This window comes from Pholcus phalangioides, unplaced genomic scaffold (assembly GCF_987345545.1).
Source record: "Pholcus phalangioides strain wild (caught in Gottingen) unplaced genomic scaffold, Ppha-v1.0 ptg000004l_1, whole genome shotgun sequence".
Taxonomy (NCBI): domain Eukaryota; kingdom Metazoa; phylum Arthropoda; class Arachnida; order Araneae; family Pholcidae; genus Pholcus; species Pholcus phalangioides.
This window is the reverse complement of record NW_028301597.1, coordinates 43,742,211-43,755,531: the sequence shown is the minus strand read 5'-3', so window position 1 is coordinate 43,755,531 and position 13,321 is coordinate 43,742,211.

Below are 13,321 nucleotides of genomic sequence, written 5' to 3'. Positions count from 1 at the left end.
ACAGTAAAATACTCCTTTTTTTCCGGGGATATTCGAGTTTTTCCTACGAAAAAAGGAAAAAATTCAGAAAAGGAAAAAAAATATAAAAAAATTGGCGAATACAAGATGTCAGAAATTCTACTTCATCAAAAGCACTTTGGGAAAGTTTTACTTTAAAAGTGTTTTCGTGATATCAGCAAAACTTTTGCGCTCTTTTCTTCAGCAAACACTTCTCTTTACTAGAAGAGCCATCAATTTTACTTCTTTTACTTTCTTTAGTTACTTACTTCTAAAATTCTTAATTCCTTGAATTTTTTTTCCTTTTATTTGTTGTTCTTTTTCATTTATACTTTTTACTACTGAAATGTAAGTTTTCTCTTTCGAGTGAGTTTCTTTTTCTTCCGAGTTTGATCATTTCAAACTCACCACTTTTATATCTTTTGTTGATCCGAGTTCAAACCTTAGAATCCGAGTTTTTACACTTTTATTCATTTTTTTCTTCAACTTTCAATTGAATTACTTAGTGCATCAAATTTCTTCTCCTTACTTGTAGAAATTTAATATAGAGTAAATTTCCGTTCTCGGCGATAGTTTAAGAACGAATAGTCACATCCGATGTATCAATATTGATTAAAGTCGATACTTTAATTATTCTTTATTTTTTCATGAATTTTAAATGAATTGAATTCCATTTAATAAATATACATTATTTTTATAGTTAATAAAATAGTTTGATTTTCACAAAATACTCGTGTCTTTCAAATTTGTAGAAACTAATTATTTAATAATCGATGGAGGTTTCTAAATGTATAAAAGGATATATCATAGTGAAAGAGAAAACTTAATTTTTTTCAGCATGATGGCATTACAGTATTTAAAATTATCAATCCAAATTTTCAACTCCTGAATGAATAAGCAGTTCAATTTTTTTTTTTTTACATTACAGATAAAAACTGCACTTAATTGAAGTCAGATAGAAATTTTTATATTTTTATTGTGTTTTAGCTCGTAGAAACAAATGGAATTTTTGATTCCATACATGGAATTATGGTAGCAGTAATTTAATATCATAGAAAAAATCATGAAAAATTGCTATGGTAAAAAAAGACAAATAATTAAATCAAACAAATTTTTAATTAAAAAATCGAAATTCATGCATTGAAGAATAAACTTTTTTTTCACTATCATAGTCTATTTATGTTACATTCATGAATTATTATTATCATAATTCATGTATTGGAGAATCTTCTATATTATTATCACAGTGACCACAACATTTTTTTGCGAATCTAAATTTATAAAAATATAATTCCATGCGAATTAAATTTTCAACTTATTTTCGTGTAAATATATCGATCTCAAATTCCTTTACTTGTAATGTGTTAAAGCCCGCTAAAAAAACGCCTACAGTTCACTAGGGATTTCTTTTTTGAAAATATATATATTTATAAATTGGATAGCACATTTATTTAAGAATTGCTGTTAAAATTTTAAAAAGGTTTTACAGCTATATAAAGAATTGTTCCTGTGTAAAAATAATAGAAATTACATTAAGCATCGTAGAAGACGTAAGACGAATACCTACGTAAATTGAGAGAAGCTGATCTGGAATTCACCTGAGGTATCGCCAGAAGCACTTCACTGGTCATTAGAAAGAATCTATTGCTAAACCATCTGAAAATAAAACGGAAAAAAAGGGCTGTATTTGCGGTGGTCCGAGTGTTCTTATCGCACTTGAGTGGATAAGGGAAAAAAACACAGGAAAAGAGAACTTTTTTTCTCTTCTTTTCCTCTTCAACTTACAGCTACGCTGACCACTATTTCTTTGAAGATACAACTTAGCTTATACGTGGCTCTAGCGAAACAGTACAGAAAGAAAAATTATTCTTGTTTTTTCAATGACGCTATTCCTTTCCTGTATTTCTCGAGACAGGAAAGCTCTGAACGGAAGAGCAGCATTCGATTTTGTGTGTGTAACGAAACCGTCTTCTTCTCTACATCTCTTGGGATGTTGTCCCCTCTCTCTTTAATACATAGAACACATGCAATACAATACTTTTCAATATAATTTAAAAGACTGAAAAAAAAAGTTCTTTTTCTATTGCTCTTGTAGTTTTCTTCTTCCTTTTCCCTCCTTGTTGCTCAATAAGACAAGTATTTTATGTATCCATAATCTCTCCACGAAAACTAAGAGGAATTTGAGCCTTCCACATTTGATAGAAGTAAAATGAATATTCGAGAAGAGCAAAATCACTGAGGTAAAACCCCTAAACGTATTTTGAAATTTTTTATCGGGCGTGGTTACATTTGATTTACTGAACAAAACTCCACGAATGGAATATTCTTCTATTCGAGTGCGATGTTATACGAGTAACTATTACTACATGGAATTTACTGGTATCATAAAATCAGATAAAAATTTATATTTTCTATTACACATGCTTAAAATTTTGCTATGAAATTGAAGAAAGAAACATCGGATGTATTATTCAAGAAAACAAGATGTCTTTTATATAATTTTTTTCTTTTTCAGCCACGAAAGAAGGCATTAAATCAATTAATCAATGTGAATAAATGAAATGCAATATTTTATTTGTGCTTTAGGCCGAAACCCGTGAGTGAACAAACACAAAATCACATTAAACAACAGAAAAGGAGGGGGGGGGGTTAGTTGAGATATATACACATTAAAGAGAGAATAAATGAAATATACTGTTACCATATTTATATTTGTTGGTCTACAATATGTAGCTCCACGGGAAATATGGTGACTTGCGTTGCTCACTCTGATTTGACATATATACGTTAGGTTTTCTTCTAGAATACCATAACTAAAACCACTTTAGCTTTCCTGAATAAAGAACCTTCCTCGAGCCTTTATAACTATCACTGTATTGAAATCGAAGAACGAAGCAATAATGTTGCAATAGAATAAAGCCGATATTTAATCACAATTGATTTTGAGTGCATATAGATTAACGTTATGGAACATTCATAATCAATAACGTCAAATATCTGTTCTTGCAGTGTTCACCAAAACGCATCTAGATGTGTGATTCAGGCATCTAAATTCTATTTTCCTAGTCCAAATTTTCTTGCGAAGTGAAAATATTCCTATAAATTTTAGGTTTTTTTTTTAAAATAAAGTTAATTTTCGGTTTTCATAAAAAATACCCCTCATTTTATAAAAAGAAAAACTATCCCTTAAAATTTTAGACATAAGTTACATTACTCATCAGAATTATTTCATCGGATAGCACTATGTTCGGATAGTCGAATTATATACAGATGAAAAACCAGTATACTAATAAAGTAATCACGTTTAGTACTATAACTACCATTTTATATAACTACATAACTAATAGTTAAAAGAACTAGTTTAAGCAATGATAATTTGATAGCGTAAGCACAAAACCTGAATCTGATTTATAAGTTTCGATTTCTATCGGTATAAACTTTGATGCCTTTTTAATATCGTTTGTCCTAAACTAAGTGCACCAGTCAAAAGATCAAATTCAATACTTTCTTTGTTTCTTGCAAAGACCCGGACATTATAGAAATTAACTGCAATGCAATAAATATTTTTTCGGTTTTTTTTCCCCAAAAACTATTATTGTCACAAACAATTCTGAGCAATTGAAATAAAGTTAAATTAGTTTATGATTCGTTTCTATATGAAAATGCCTTTTCATAGTAAATATCTTGAGTATGAATTTTGGAATTGAACAACAATGCACATAATTACCGTAATCCCAAAAAAATCACATTTTTATAAATGGAAGTGTAGAAACCGAAACCAAGGAATAAGATAAATTTAATCATTAAAAACATTTAATCTATATGTAAATTAGAAAACATGAACAGATATTTTTTTCTTTCTTAGATCTAAAAATCAACATTAAAAAGTAATCCAACTATTTGATTGAAAAATGCAAAGATCTGTGTAATTAAAATAAATTTTTTCTTAATTAATATCCACTACTAAGCTTCAATTTCAAAGTAAAAGAAATGAGCCCATATAAAAGAGCAATCTACTCAACGTTATTAAATTTTGAGACGCTACATTCCAAGCAGTTTAGGATGATCTTGTCTTTTCAGTCGTAATATTTAAGTCATTAAAAATGGTGTGGGAAGATATCAATAAACCAGTAAAGCTTTTTTCCCATCATTCCCCAAAACAAATATTTGCTGAACAAAAATTGTCGCAAACAAATCTGAACTGGTGAAATGCATTTTAATTAGTTGATGATTAATAGCTATATGAAAATATTCACAGTAAATTTCTTGCGGATAAAATTTTCGAAACAAAACTTTACGTAAGCACTGCAAGCTTTAAAAATTATATTTCTTGAAACGCTAGCGGAAAAGCGAAGAAATACGGTAAGTTAAATCATTGAAATTTCTTTCAATCTAGACATAAATAAATCGTGTGACATGAAAAAAATTTTTTTTCGTTGTTATCAAAACAAAAATAATCAACATAAAAGGTAACCCAAATTTTGGATTAAGAAATATAAAGATGAGTGCAATTAAAATAACAATTTTTCATAATTAAATTTGAACCCAAAGCCATTTTCAAAGTAAAAGAAATGAGTCCATATAAAAACGATGTAACAAACATACTCAAAATTATTAAATTTTGAGGTTTTACAATCTACGGAGTTTAAGATGATCTTATCTTGTCAGTCGTAATTTTTAAGTGTTTTAAAAGGTGTGCAAAGGCTATCAATAAAACAGTGAAATCATTGTTCCCGTTATTCTAAAAACAAATATTTTTTGGACAAATATTTTCAGGAACAATTCTGAATAATTCAAATGCAATTCATTTTTCGATGACTAATAGCTATATGATAGTAGCCACAATAAATTTATCGCGGAGAAAATTTTCGAAATAAAATTTTTTACATACATTTTTTGAAACGCTCGTGAAAATTTCAAGAAGAACGGTAACTAATTATGAAAAAAATTCTCCTAAAATATAAAAAAATTTAAAAACATGAAAATGTTTCCTTTTTTCTTTCTTAGATTCAAAAGAAAAATCAAAATAAAAATGATTGTGAATTTTTGATTAAGAAATTCAATGGTCTCTGTAATTAAAATGGTCTATTTTTTCATAATTAATATCCACCGCTAAGCTTCAATTTCAAAGTAAAAGAAGTAAGTCCACATAAAAACGATATAATAAACATACTCAACGTTATTAAATTTTGGGACGCTACATTCCACGAAGTTAAGATGATCTTGTCTTCTCGGTCGTAATTTTTAAGTCTTTAAAAAAGTTCTTGGAAGGATGTCAATAAACCAGTAAAACCCTTGTTCTACTACGAATTAGGTTCCATGTGTAATATACATGAGCAAACAAGGAAACTTATCCATGGAGTCGTAAAACAACTATTTCAAGAAGGGGGGGGGGGGCTTATCAAATACATTAAACAGTTCTTACGAAGAAAAATTCGGTTAAAGGCATTTTCTTTCTCTTCTTACCAAAAGTTTATCTCTGGGTCCATCATTTTATAACACCTGTGGGAGAAATTGTCCAACGAAGCGAATAATTTTCCCTGGAATTTCTAGGATGGAGGTTACCTTCTTTGGTCGTTATTGATGCACCTTCCCGTAATAATAACACGGGGGAAAATTGAAAAAAAAATTAAATGGCTTCATTTCCTCCATCTTCCAAAAATATTTTTATGAATTTTATTTTTTATTTTTTTATTTTTCCACTGATGAGTCAATCCACCGGAAAATTTCCGAAGATGTTCCTTCATTATCTTTTACACTTCTTCTCAGAGGAGAAAAGAGATATAAAAAAAAACAAGAAAAAATCGCTTAATGTTATCATCAAGCCTATTCCAGTTTAACAAATATTTCGGAAGTAATGGATTTTTCGAAGATAGCGCGAGAAAAATTATTTGTTTGTTTATTGCCTTTTGCTTGAGTCGTTATGTCTTAACAAATATTAGGAATTTCTGTTATATTGGTACAGAAATAAAAGGGGAAAAGAAATAGATATTAGTTTCGAAAATTTTTCAGCGTTATGGATATAGTTTTAAAAGAACTGAGATTGGATTTAGTTTGTATTACATGGAACGGTAGTTTTTGAAAGACATAATTTTGATTAGTTTCGAATTTTTCTTATCATTAGTTATCTAGATTAGGTTGAAAATGTAATTATAAACAGCATGAACTATAAAATTTGATTATCTATTCGACTTTTTATATTGCCTACTGCTAGAATATTTTTCGCTACCAGACTTTCTTGGGAAAATACAAGGTGGGCGTAAAATAAGGTGACCTATTTAAAGAATTCAACAGCTTTTTTCAATAGTCCGTTTATTTAAAATGAAATTTCATGTGTAATCTATCAACGATCCTGAATGGAAAAAAATCCTTTTGTGACCCAAAAAAATCGGTTAACCGTTCGACGTACAAAGTTTTGGCAACAAATTTGGATGCTCTTTATTTGAGGAATCGGTTATAAATCTTGTAACATTGTCCTCGCCTAATTTTTAGAAAAAAAAAGTAGAGGAAAGAGTACAAAAGAGAACAGAAGAAAAGGAAGAAAAAATATATAGAAAAGGACAAAAACAGTGTGATAGATAAGCAGATAACCGAGTATACAATGAATTTCTCTTTTCATTCTTCCTCTACGTGTTTTCATTGGCTCTTACATGCATACAACAGAAATAAATACAATTCCACAACAGACAAAATTTATAACGACGTGGCTGAGAAGAAAAAAAGCTCAAACAAATATGGATGTCATATATTTCTAAAATACATTAACACAATTAAAAATGCAATTATAAAAACTAAAAACTGTATATATATATATATATATATATATATACATGATAAAATATTATGCACACAATACCCTTAAAAATATTTATAGTTGTATTATTCTAACTATGGATAGCTTCCAGATTTACCCCAACATGTTTTTTCCGTATTTAATTTTTGAACGTGGCAATTGTGTTAGAATTTACTACCCCGAGGGTTCATATTATACGTGGGCGGATAAAAAAACACTAATAGAAATATAGAAAAACGGTAAAGCATCGTGGTGGTGAGGAGAGAGGAAAGAAACCAAAAGTAAACTGAATTTATCTTTTACCACTGGTGTTTAGACGAAATATTTCGTCCGTGATCGTAAAAGGGTTAATGTCAGTGGTGGACGGCTAACATCAACATTACTCCAAGAAATGTTATTTTTTTCGAAGAAAAAAACCTGTATATCTCCAGTCATGTTCTGTGACTGGCTAGATGTCACGATAACCCCAAGAGCATGATTCTAACCCAGCTGCGAAAAAAAATGCCTCGATTGCACTTCTTTTATGCAGCTAAGCGTTACCGTAATTTACGGTAAGCGTATTTTCCATAAGCAACGATTAGCGTTGGTGATACCAGCATCATGTGTTGCACCGCAGAACGGTTGCAACATAAGTGGAAAGAAAAGCGATTTAACATACAGTTCATAAAATTCAAACAGCACGAATCTGTGACGTCTGGAATTCACGTGCTCGTAAGTAGCGCGAAAACATGCTACTTTCTAGCATATGCAATCAATGAGCCTATTGGTTGCATTCGAGGAATTGTTACCAGCAAAATCATTGGTTTCGTATGCATGAAAATATCATTGCTGTAGTGCTACTTAGTTGTATGTGTATTCCAGGCCTTAAGAAAAAGACATTATTTCGTGTCATTCAAATCAATTTAGCAGCAATTAAGCAAGATTTTTTCTATATCGTGTGTATCACGGGCTTAACGAAAATGTATTGTTCGATTCCCGAAATTCGCTATACTAAAATGCAAAATTAATATAATTTCCACATTTTACATCGTTTATACAAATACAAATGCAAGCGCAAAGGCCACAACAGGCAAATTGCCCAGCAAAGTGGTTGGCCGGTATATAAAATAATATGGACGTTTAATGTTGTCATATGAATATCCAACTAATTTCGTTCACTACTACTGCTTTTTGACCATACATACACCTTGTACACATTCTGTGTGCTCATTGTTTGTGTGGCCGCTAGCTATTCATGTTGTCAGAGTCGTGCTTGTTTTGTGTTCTTGCGTGGAATTTTATGAACTTTGACCTTTGAAGACCGGATGCACCCCGCTTCCCATCTCAGAGAGATATCGAAGCGTTCCCGTAGGATGGGTGTATCCGGAAAGTTTTATTAAAAACAACGTAAGATGACCACCTCAGACGAAGGCAGCAAAATAAAATAATTTACATAAAAATTGATCGTCAACTCCTGAAGTCATATAACAAATAAATAAAATCTAAACAATCAACGCCAATGGGCAATCAAAATTATAAACGGAATTATAAGATGCTGGTGTATAGCCGTCTGTCCCATAAGAATCCAGTAATCGTAAATTGATTGCCGATAATCTTGGTATATAAAATTTCGAATCACTGTGAATTAGTCGCAGATCATCATCGTCTAAGCCGCCAGTCGTTACCGGAATCGTCACCGGGTGAACTGAGATCAGCACAATTCACTATATAGCCGAGGAATTATATGAACTGTAAAACCAAAGAATATCTTTTGAGTAGACCTATGTACTAATTAAGCATCGGGGCGATTATTTGTATGCCACAGATATGCACATTTATTTCATGTCCATCTTGTATTACTAGAGCTTCCTATATACAGGGTGCCCTGTAAGTACTAATGCGGCCTTTGTCTCATCAAATGTCTGTCATACAGGTATGTTTCTAATTTAAAAAAAATCTCAAAAAGGCTTTCGAAAATTACCCTGTGCCCGTTTTGAGACAAGAAACAGTGTGTCACAAATTAAAAAAATATATAAATTTTCTTATACTGTCTACCTTGTCCTCTAACTTCCAATTAGAAAAGTGTTGTCCTGTGTCTCGTGAGACCAACATTAAAGAATCCATGTTTCAATACTCGCTGTGATGTTTTAATTCAAAAAATAGAGAAAAGCAATGAGAGGACAGCAAAAACTAACGGACAACCTTCCTTCTATGCCATTTATGGTGTCCTTTCCCAAGTTTTCTCAGATTATGGAATTCAAATATCTTGGTAAATATTGCAGTGAGAAACTTGGGATTTTTTCTGCTGGCCTCAGGAGAGACAGGACAACACTTTCCCAACTGGGCATTACAGGACAGGGAGCCGCATTAAAAATTTAGGTTTTTAGTTTGTTATACACAGTATTTTTCACTCTCAAAACTGGAGCAGGGTAATTTTTTAAGACATTTTGTGTATATTTTAAATTCCATTTTTACCTCTACGACGGACGGCTAATGCGCTAAAGTCCGCATTAGCTCTTACAGGACACCATTCATGTACATACCCTCTAGCAATTCGAAACCTCTGTTCATCTTCATATTATACTCTCTCACATAATATATATGATATAATTCTCTCCGATATCATATTTAACACGATAGTTATAATATGTAATAAGACACTTATACAATTATATTATGATATGATAATAGTCTTATATCCTCTTAATCCTATACCATTACTATCAGGAGCACAATACGCTGCAACTAGTATTATCCTCACACATGAAAGATATAGTTATGATATATTACTCAAATCCCATCTACACTGTGTGTATAGCGATATAAATTTAACAGCAAGTCAACAATGTCAACCCTTTATAAGGTATAATGCGTCCTTCTTAGTCATTCTCAATGCTACAGCATCAAATATGCGCATAATTTTCCACGCTAACAAATATCGATATAATATTTTAGACTTGTCTGTGAGATGTCTGTTATATACTTTTTGTAACAATATCAGGTTCCTAATTAGTGATATTTTAGTCACCGCTTTTATATGCTAAACGTATAAATTACATTATGGGTATACATTGGGGACATAGTTATTAACTATTATTCACCTAAACAACTATTTTTCATGTGTTAAAGCTCAATTAATATTTCTTCTATTTTAATATTAAGGAAGATGTATGTTTGGAGTGAATTAATTATATGAAATAAACGACTTCAAAAAATCTAATTATCCTCGTAATTGCGGTAAATGCAAATTGCAGAGTTTGAAATAAAAGAAATAAAATACCACACACATTTTAAATGTTCTGTATTAAATTTTATTTATTTGTTCAACCGCACACTCAGGGATTAAAATTTGGTAAAAATTTGAAATTTCTGCGGAAGAGAAATCCAATGACCGCCTTCTAATAATATAAGTGAAGCTCTATAATATTAGGAAGACAGTGCAGTGTCGAATTCGAATATGAAGACTCTAGTCGATACGACACTTTGGATATGACGTCAAACAATAATTATCCCAGTCTATTTTCTCTTCGACCAATTGTGTCCAAATCCTGGCCCGCATTCCGCATGTGGCCCTAGAACTTATTTGCAGTGGCCTACCAATGTAAATGTAGTCGATGAAACTTATTCGAATCACGGATAATGTTATCTTTCGGATATTGTTATCTATTGATATTAATTGTGCAAGGAACAGAACGGACAAATACCATATAATGAGAAAAATTGGTTTATAGTTATCGGGGCTTCAGAAAATTCAATGAAATTTTTTTGCGCATTCTGAAGCTAACCAATCTTTATATATTTTCCCTGTAAGTTACTGTTATCAGGCTACGAGCAGGACCGTCATCTCAACTTTTTCCAGGGGGGGGGGGGATCAAAAAACATTTAATCAATGTACTTATAATTATATATATATATATATTTGTATATATACATATATATATACCATTTTTAGTTTATTTTCAAAATCCCCAAAAATGACGGGCCTGGCTACAAGGCTATGCAGGATGCTAGAAAGTGTTCTCTGCTACACCCTTGTCGACAATTTTTTTCGCACTTAATGCTGTAATTAGTCCATAGTATTTGCTGTAATCCATATACATGTGGCGGTACTTTTACTTTTATATTGACCTCCCTATAGTGAAGGTAAAGGTATGACGAAAAAAAGCGCGTTCTATTCTTGATCAGTTTCTTTGAGTTGAAAATTTTTTTCCCCGTGAAAATTTTGATAGTGATCAATGAAACGTGATTATTACATTGGAAAAATATCCCAATTTGTGATATACACTTTCATTCTAAGCCTTCGCAATGGCTAATTAACAAAAATTCAAAATAAATTTTAGCTCAAAGAAAAAAAAAAGTCCCTCCAGATTTAGAATAGGACGAAAAAAATGGAATGATTGAATATTTGCAAGCAATTATGTGGGAAAGAAAAACAGTTGTTCCGTTTACCACTCACGTTCAACCAAACTTGACGTATGATGATCGCACTTATAAACGGGGATTTCTTTCGGATATAGTTACCATTCGGTTATTGTTATCAGAAACGCAATTTTAATCTCGATGTAATCACATTAAGTGGCTGGGACTGTACCTAGTTTCATACAGAATTGATGGAATAGATAGACTGGAAGATAACCCTAAATGTATTCCAGAATAAATGAAAAAATTAATTTCAAAATTAATTTTAGAAATGAAACATTTCGGAACTAATCAAACATTTTCATAATTAATGAGAGAAATAACTTCAGAATTAATGAGAGAAATAACTTTAGAATTAATGAGAGAAATAACTTGAGAATTAATGAGAGAAATAACTTTAGAATTAATGAGAGAAATAACTTGAGAATTAATGAGAGAAATAACTTCAGAATTAATGGAAGAAATAACTTCAGAATTAATAATGAATAATCTCATAATTAATAACAGATAATTTTGGAACTAATGAGAAAAATGAATTCATAATTTTTGAAAATAATAATTTCAGAATTGATGGGAAACAATTATTTGGATTTCATGAAAATCCATAATTAACGGAAAATAATTCCGAAATTATTGAAAAATGGTTTCAGAGTTTAATGAGCAAACAATTTCAGAACTACTGGTAATTAATATCAAATGAGAATTTACATATTAAATATAAAATGAAATTTGCATATAATTGAAAAATAATCCCGATGTAAATGAAATTATCGAGATAATATAAGGGTCCAAACATAACAGATACAAAGTGTGGAAGGGCCATAATAAAAGTGCACAAATATATATAATAACAATTTAATTTAACAGTAATATAAGAACCTTTTTGACTCCTAGCTTATGGCATCAAAAATCATTGGGCTCATATGTTGAAACATCACCGCGCGTGTGGATTTAGATACCACAGCATGGCTTTTCGCCAGCAATGTCTTAGATGTTGAAGACCCCTGTCTTCATTAAAGAGAGTTTATTAAACTTCTCTTCCAATATCAGACGCTAAGCAACTAAAATACTTCTGAAAATCTCTAATAATAATTTAGAAAACTTTTAAATTCAAATGTTTGTCATTTCCAGAAAAATACAATTAATTCCGGTTTTTTCCCTCAATTTCCATGTAAATTACATCTGAAATTCTCGAAAAAAAATATTTTTAGTTACCGACGTGAGACTTACGTGTACAAAATAGTCGATAAATTATTTTCAGAAAAAAAAATGTTGATCAAAAGAAAATAACCAGTTCATAATATGCGTATGCACAAATAACGCTTAACGGCAAGATATTGTTAAAAGAAAACATCGCACTTTTCAAATTGATGGATAAAGTTGAAATAATTGAAAAAAATAATTTTAGAATAGACAGAAATACTTATTTCAGATTTCGTGAAAATTAAAAATTCCTAATTAATGAAAAATAGTTCCAGAATATTTCTGAAAGAAATACTTTAATAAATGATGAATATTCATATATATTTAATGAACAAATAATTTACAATTACTGAAAATTCATATTTATTAAGAAAAATAACTCCGAAATATATGAAATTCTCGAAATAATGTAAGGGTTCAAATATAACTGATACAGAATGCGTCAAGGCCATAATTAAAGGTCCTAAAAATGTATAATATAATAGAATTTAATTTTTAATAATAGTATAAGGAACCCGTTCCATTCGAGGGCTTGGGCTCCGAAAATCATGTATAGTTTATGTTCTAAAATACCGCAGTGTGAATCTAGAGACCGCAGTATGGTATACTGTACCTTAAGCTTCATACGAATTCAAATTTTTGCCCGCTTAGAAGTCTTAGAGAGTTTACAATACCTCGCTTTCAATGCCAAACAAAATGATACGAGAAAGACCGCAAAAATCACTGATGCCAATATGATTTTTTTTTTCAAATATTCATCATTTCCAAAAAAAAAAAAATAATAATGATACTCGTTTTTTTGCTTCAATTTCATGTAAATTTTTTGTTTTCTGAAGAATTACATCGATAATTCTTAAGAAAACAAAAAAAATTAATTATATTCGTCAGGCTTGTTTATCGAGAGTTCCATTCCACCATAAATAAGAAATC